Source organism: Mustelus asterias, chromosome 8 (assembly GCF_964213995.1).
Source record: "Mustelus asterias chromosome 8, sMusAst1.hap1.1, whole genome shotgun sequence".
Classification (NCBI taxonomy): domain Eukaryota; kingdom Metazoa; phylum Chordata; class Chondrichthyes; order Carcharhiniformes; family Triakidae; genus Mustelus; species Mustelus asterias.
The window spans coordinates 46,583,554-46,591,392 of NC_135808.1; the positions used below are offsets into that span (position 1 = coordinate 46,583,554).

A 7,839-nucleotide genomic window follows, 5' to 3' on the forward strand; every position below is an offset into this window, starting at 1 on the left:
CATAACCCCACGGCTCTTAAACTCAAACCCCCTGTTAATGAACGCCAACACACTATAGGCCTTCTTCACGGCTCTATCCACTTGAGTGGCAACCTTCAGAGATCTATGGATATGAACCCCAAGATCTCTCTGTTCCTCCACATTCTTCAGAACCCTACCTTTGACCCTGTAATCCACATTTAAATTTGTCCTACCAAAATGAATCACCTCGCATTTGTCAGGGTTAAACTCCATTTGCCATTTTTCAGTCCAGCTCTGCATCCTATCTATATCTCTTTGCAGCCTCCAACAGCCCTCCACCTCATCCACTACTCCACCAATCTTGATGTCATCAGCAAATTTACTGATCCACCCTTCAGCCCCCTCCTCCAAGTCATTTATAAAAATGACAAATAGCAGAGGACCAAGCACTGATCCCTGTGGCACTCCGCTGGTAACCGGTTTCCAGTCCGAAAATTTTCCATCCACCACCACCCTCTGTCTTCTGTTAGATATGATGTGGAGATGCCGGCGTTGGACTGGGGTAAACACAGTAAGAAGTTTAACAACACCAGGTTAAAGTCCAACAGGTTTATTTGGTAGCAAAAGCCACACAAGCTTTCGGAGCTGCAAGCCCCTTCTTCAGGTGAGTGGGAATTCTGTTCACAAACAGAGCATATAAAGACACAAACTCAATTTACATGAATAATGGTTGGAATGCGAATACTTACAACTAATCAAGTCTTTAAGAAACAAAACAATGTGAGTGGAGAGAGCATCAAGACAGGCTAAAAAGATGTGTATTGTCTCCAGACAAGACAGCCAGTGAAACTCTGTGGGGGTTACAAATAGTGTGCGATGAACCCAATATCCCGGTTGAGGCCGTCCTCGTGTGTGCGGAACTTGGCTATCAGTTTCTGTTCAGCGACTCTGTGCCGTCGTGTGTCGCGAAGGCCGCCTTGGAGAACGCTTACCCGAATATCAGAGGCCGAATGCCCGTGACCGCTGAAGTGCTCCCCAACAGGAAGAGAACAGTCTTGCCTGGTGATTGTCGAGCGGTGTTCATTCATCCATTGTCGCAGCGTCTGCATAGTTTCCCCAATGTACCATGCCTCGGGACATCCTTTCTTGCAGCGTTGTGAGAGAGCACTTTGGAGATAGTGACCACAATTCGGTGTCTTTTGTTATTGCAATGGAGAGGGAGAGGGCCATGCGGCAGGGCATAGTTTACAATTGGGGGAGAGGTAATTATGATGCAATCAGGCGGGAATTAGGAAGCATAGGATGGGAACAAAAATTGTCAGGGAAAGGCACTAATGAAAAGTGGAACTTTTTCAAGGAACAAATACTGCGTGTCCTTGATAGGTATGTCCCTGACAGGCAGAGAGGAAATGGCCGAGTGAGGGAACCATGGTTCACAGAAGCGGTGGAATGTCTTGTCAAGAGGAAGAAGGAAGTGTATGTAAGGTTGAGAAAACAAGGTTCAGTTGGCTCGATGGAGGGTTACAAGTTAGCAAGGAATGAGCTGAAAAAGGGGCTTAGGAGAGCTAGGAGGGGGCATGAGAAGTCCTTGGCGGGTCGGATCAAGGAAAACCCCAAGGCTTTTTACTCTTATGTGAGGAATAAAAGAATGACCAGGGTGAGGTTGGGGCCGTTCAAGGACGGCAGTGGGAATTTGTGCATGGAGTCAGAAGAGATAGGAGAGGTGATGAATGAATACTTTTCTTCAGTGTTCACCAAGGAGAGGGGCCATGTTTTTGAGGAAGAGAGGGTGTCACAGGCTGATAGGCTGGAGGAAGTAGATGTTCGGAGGGAAGATGTACTAGCAATTTTGAATAAACTGAAAGTTGATGAGTCCCCTGGGCCTGATGAAATATATCCTAGGAGTCTTTGGGAGGCAAGGGATGAGATAGCAGAGCCTTTGGCATTGATCTTTGCGTCCTCACTGTCCACGGGGGTGGTGCCAGAGGACTGGAGAGTGGCGAATGTGGTTCCTCTGTTTAAGAAAAGGAATAGAAATGACCCTAGTAATTATAGGCCGGTTAGTCTTACTTCGGTGGTCGGTAAGTTGATGGAAAAGGTCCTCAGGGATAGGATTTACAACCATTTAGAAAGATGCAGCTTAATCCGGGATAGTCAGCACGGATTTGTGAAGGGCAAGTCTTGCCTCACAAATTTGATAGAATTGTTTGAGGAGGTAACTAAGTGTGTAGATGAAGGTAGTGCAGTTGATGTCATATACATGGATTTTAGTAAGGCGTTTGATAAAGTCCCCCATGGTCGGCTTATGAAGAAAGTAAGGATGTGTGGGATAGAGGGAAGTTTGGCCGATTGGATAGGTAACTGGCTATCTAACAGAATAAAGGTACACGGTACATACTCTTGCAACTTGGCCAATGTTGTCTACTTGGCCCGGTTCATTTCCCAGTACCAAATCCAATGTGGCCCCACCTCTTGTCGGCTTATCCACATATTGTGTCAGGAACCCCTCCTGCACACACTGCACAAAAACTGCCCCATCCGAACTATTCAACCTATAAAGGCTCCAATCAATATTTGGAAAGTTAAAGCCCCCCATGACAACTACCCTGTGACCCCCACACATATCCATAATCTGCTTAGCAATTTCTTGCTCCACATCTCTATTACTATTGGTAGAGGGACTGAGTTTCGGAGCCAGGAGGTCATGCTGCAACTGTACAAAACTCTGGTGTGGCCGCATTTGGAGTATTGCGTGCAGTTCTGGTCGCCATATTATAGGAAAGATGTGGAAGTGTTGGAAAGGGTGCAGAGGAGATTTACCAGGATGTTGCCTTGTATGGTGGGAAAATCGTATGAGGAAAGGCTGAGGGGCTTGAGGTTGTTTTCATTAGAAGAAAGTTAAGAGGTGACTTAATAGAGGCATACAAGATGATCAGAGGATTAGATAGGGTGGATAGTGAGAGCCTTTTTCCTCGGATGGTGATGGCTAGCATGAGGGGACTTAGCTTTAAATTGAGGGGTGAGAGATATAGGACAGATGTTAGAGGTAGGTTCTTTACTCAGAGAGTAGTAAGGGCGTGGAATGCCCTGCCTGCAGCAGTAGTGGACTCGTCAACATTAAGAGCATTCAAATGGTTATTGGATAAACATATGGATGATATTGGAATAGTGTAGATTAGAGGGGCTTTAGATTGGTTCCACTGGTCGGCGTAACATCGAGGGCCGAAGGGCCTGCACTGCGCTGTAATGTTCTATGTTCTATGTTCCTATAACACATGGATCTCTGATTTCCTGTCTAATGCTTTTTCCAACATTGCACTACAGTTTGGTCATATGGAGACCACCCCCACCAATGTTTTTTGCCCTTTGTTGTTTCCTAACTCGATCCATAGATATTCCACATCATTCATGCTAATATCTTTCCTCAATATCGCAAATCAACAATGCAACTCCACCATCATTTCCTTTCCATCTGTCCTTCCTAAACACTGAATAGCCCTCAATGTTTAGTTCCCATCCTTGCTCACCTTGGAGCCACGTCTCCGTAATGCCAAATATTTCATCCCCCTTTACATCTATTTGTGCAACTAATTCACCCATTTTGTTTCAAATGCTCCAGGCATTCAGGTACAAAACCTTAAGGTGATCACTTCTGACATCTCTTTTCCCTTTCCTACTATTTTTTTAAAAACTCGGTCCTTATCTGACTCTGGCCCTTGATTTCTCTGCCTATCACTTTCCTGATTCTCCTTGCTGTCTTTTCCTCTTGTTCTTAATTCCCCCTGCTCTGAACTCTTGCAAAGGTTCCCATCTCCCTGCCATTGTGGGAATGTACATTAGGGGACAAAGAAATGGCCGAGCAACTGAATACATACTTTGGTTCTGTCTTCACAAAAGAGGACACAAATCAAATGCCAGAAATGTTGAAGAATGTAAGATTTAATGAGGGGGAAGAACTGAGGGCGATCAATATGAGTAGAGAAATGATGCTGGGAAAATTGATGGCATTGAAGATGGATATATTCCCAAGATCTGATAATCTACATCCCAGAGTACTAAAGGAAGTAGTTGTAGAAATAGTGGATGCATTGATGGTCATCTTTCAGGATTCTATAGACTCTGGAACAGTCCCTGCAAATTGGAGGGTAGCTAGTGTTACTCCAAGATTCAAAAAGGGAGGTAGAGAGAAAACAGGGAATTATAGACCAGTAAGCTTAACATCGATAGTGGGGAAAATTCTTAAATCCATTATCAAGGACTTTATAGCAGAGCATTTAGAAAGCAGTGGCAGGATCAGACAGAGTCAGCATGGATTTAGTAGGGGAAATCATGCTTGACAAATCTGTTGGAATTCTTTGAAGATGTAACTCGTAGAGTTGACAAGGGAACCAATAGATGTGGTATATTTGGACTTTCAGAAAGCATTTGACAAAGTCCCGCACAAGAGATGATCGTGCAAGATTAAAGCACATGGGATTTGGGGAAGTGTTTTGAGATGGATAGAAAACTGGTTGGCAGAGAGGAAACAAAGAGTAGGGATTAATGGGTGCTTTTCAAATTGGCAGGCAGTAACTAGTGGTGTAACACAGGGATCAGTGCTGGGACCCCAGCTATTCACAATGTATATTAATGATTTGGACGAGGGAACAAAATGTAACATCTCAAAGTTTGCAGATGATATCAAGTTGGGTGGGAGGATGAACTGTGACGAGGATGCAGAGATCCTTCAGAATAATCTGGACAGGTTGGGTGAGTGGGCTAATCAATGGCAGATGCAGTATAATTTGGATAAATGTGAGGTTATTCACTTTGGAAGCAAAAACAAGGCGGTGGATTACTACCTGAATGGCTGCAAATTGGGAGAGGGGAGTGTGCAGAGGGACCTGGGTGTCCTTGTGCACCAGTCACTGAAGGTAAGCATGCAGGTGGTAAAGAAGGCAAATGGTATGTTGGCCTTCATTGCAATAGGTTTGAGTACAGGAGCAGGGATGTGTTGTTGCAATTATACAGGGCCTTGGTGAGGCTATACCGAGAGTATTGTGTGCAGTTTTGGTCTCCTTTCCTGAGGGAGTGCAGCGAAGGTTTACCAGGCTGATTCCGGGGATGGTGGGACTGATGTATGAGGAGAGATTGACTTGGTTAGGCTTGTTTTCACTGGAGTTCAGATGAATGAGTGGGGATCTCACAGAGACTTATAAAATTCTAACAGGTCCAGACAGGACAGATGTAGGGAGGATGTTCCCGATGTCGGGGAGTCCAGAATCAGGGGTCACAGTCTGAGGATTCAGAGGAGACCATTTAGGACAGAGGTGAAGAGACATTTCTTCACCCAAAGAATCGTGAGCTTGTGGAATTCATTACCACAGGAAGTAGTTGATGCCAAAACATTGAATGTGTTCAAGAGGCGGCAGGATATATGGGGAGAAAGCAGGATTAGGCTATTGAGTTGGATAATCAGCCATGATCGTAATAAATGGCGGAGCAGACTCGAAGGGCCAAATGGCCTCCTCCCATCTTCTATGTTTCTATATTAGTTTAAACCCTCCCCAACCTCTCCAGCAAGTACCCTCAAGGACATTAGTCCTGATCCTGCCCAAGTGTAACTCGATCAGTTTGTACAAGTCCCACCTCCCCAGAACCGGTCCTATGAATCTGAAACCCTCCTCCTCACATTATCTTTTCAGCCATGTATTCATGCTATGTATCCTGCTGTTTCTACTCTGACTAGCACATGTAATAATCCTGAGATCACGACCTTTGAGGTCCTACTTTTCAGCTTGCTTCCGAGCTCCCTATGTTCTGCTTTTAGGACCTCATCCCTTTGCTTCCCTAGTTGTTTATACTATGACCATGAGCTGTTCATTCTTCCCCTTCAGAAGGTCCTGCAGCCACTCCTAGACATCTTTGACTATAGCATCAGGGAGGCAACATACCATCCGGGAGTCTTGTTTGTGGCCACAGAAATGCCTATCTATTCCCCTTACAATTGAATCCCTACAACGATTGCATTCCACACTTTTTACTCCTCCCCTTGCAGCAGAACCAACCATGATGCAACGGATTTGGCTGTTGCTGTTTTCCCCTGAAAGGCCATTCCCGTCAAGAGTATATCTGTTTTGCAGGGGAAAGCCACAGGAGATTCTTGCACTGCCTGCCTAGCTCTCTTGCTCTGGTGGCCACCCATTCCCTTCCTGCCTGGGGAATCTTAGCCTGCTGTGTGACCACTTCTCTATATATGCTATCCACATACTCTCTGCCTCGCGGATGCTCCACAGTGTCTTCAGCTGCCACTCCAGCTCCGAAACGTGAGCTTCCAAGAGCTGCAGCTGCAGACACTTCCTGCACACATGCTGGCCCCAGGCACTGGAAACGCTCCTGGCCTCCCACATGGAACATGAAGAGGAGACCACGGCTTGGAGCTTTCCTGTCATGTCTTAGCCCTTTAACTTAAACTTTTGAAAGATGTCTTGTTTCTGATTATATCCAATTCTCCAGGGCCCTTCTTTCTTGCTCCTCGTTACGACTGAACATAACTTTTACAAACTATAAACCACAGAGACGACAAGTGATAAAATTATTGAATACCTATCCGACCTTTCTACTTTTTTTTTCTTCATTTCAAAAATATACTTAATTCATAAATACTCTGAAATAAACCATTATTGGAATATGACATTTCCAATAATTACAAACAGTGCAAAACAGTCATATTTACAATTTCCTTCACTTCAATATTTTACAGTGCTCAGTTCCAAGACAACACATACATTACAGTTCAGTTCTTCAACAAACTATATACATTCATCACATTTTCACTGTGTGCTGCTTTTACAGAGTTGCACACAGTTACGCAGTCCAAGGGTTTTTACAGCTATTCCCCCCTCGGTCTGCCTTGGGGTTGAAAGGCTTTAAATGGTGGCCTTTTCTCATTGTGCCTTTGCAGCTGCCCGAAGCTTGAGAGCGTCCTCGGCACATAGTCCTGGACCTTGGAATGTGCCATTCTGCAACACTCGGTCGAGGACAAATCTTTGCACTGGAAGATCAGCAAGTTTCAGGCGGACCTAGAGCGTCCTTCACTGAGTTGCTGACCCCCCAGCAGCAGTTGATATTTGTCCTGGTGTGCGTCCTGGAAGCAGCCTGTAGAGCAGAGTCCGATGTCACAGAGCTGCTTGGGATGAACCTCAACATATACCACTGCATCTCACTCTTCTTTGCAAAGGCACATACCTTACTACTTACCAATCAGCTCTCTCTAAGTCCTCCATTACTGCAACAAAGCTCCTTGACACCACATCTTCCACTTCCCAGTAGACATTGCTTTGAAAATGGAAAGGGTGACTTGGCCAAAGATGCAGATTTTTACACCAATTAAAAAAAAAAATTCAATCAAATCAAGTCCAATTCAGAGTCTCAACAAGTTGAGACAGTCCTGATATAAGCTGACAAGACAGGGCTCTCACCTCCTGTCTTGGGCTTGATCTACATGATCCAAGCTGATTGGAGTAGGCATTCCACCTCCTCCAAGGCTTGAACTCATTTGTATCTGAGCCAAAAGGCCAAGATGCCACTTTTAAAAATTGCTTCAAATGAAGCTAAAATGTAACCTAAAGACTTCAAGCAAGTACAGCGTGTCAATACTACACTTGATCTTAGCCAAAAGGCCAAGAAGCAGTTTCACCACTCTGCTGCCCTGCACTGGACAGCTGTTTTCCCCTGAAAATGCAAGGGTCTCTTGTTTAGGTCCTCTTTCTGGTAAGGACTTGACCAAAGATGCAGATTTTCACGCCAACAGCCAATCAGCTTCACCACTCTGCTGCCCTCTGCTGGGGGCATTCTCTGCAACTCTTTAACCCCGTATCTCTGCAACTCTGTAACTGC

General features: G+C 45.1%; 1 non-coding gene across 1 annotated transcript; it reads right to left on the minus strand.

Moving 5' to 3' along the window:
* Positions 1 to 7,442: 7,442 nt before the first annotated feature.
* LOC144498075 (U2 spliceosomal RNA) lies at positions 7,443 to 7,634 on the minus strand. The gene has a single exon (XR_013498636.1). It is a non-coding gene; the product is annotated as a U2 spliceosomal RNA (small nuclear RNA).
* Positions 7,635 to 7,839: the final 205 nt, after the last annotated feature.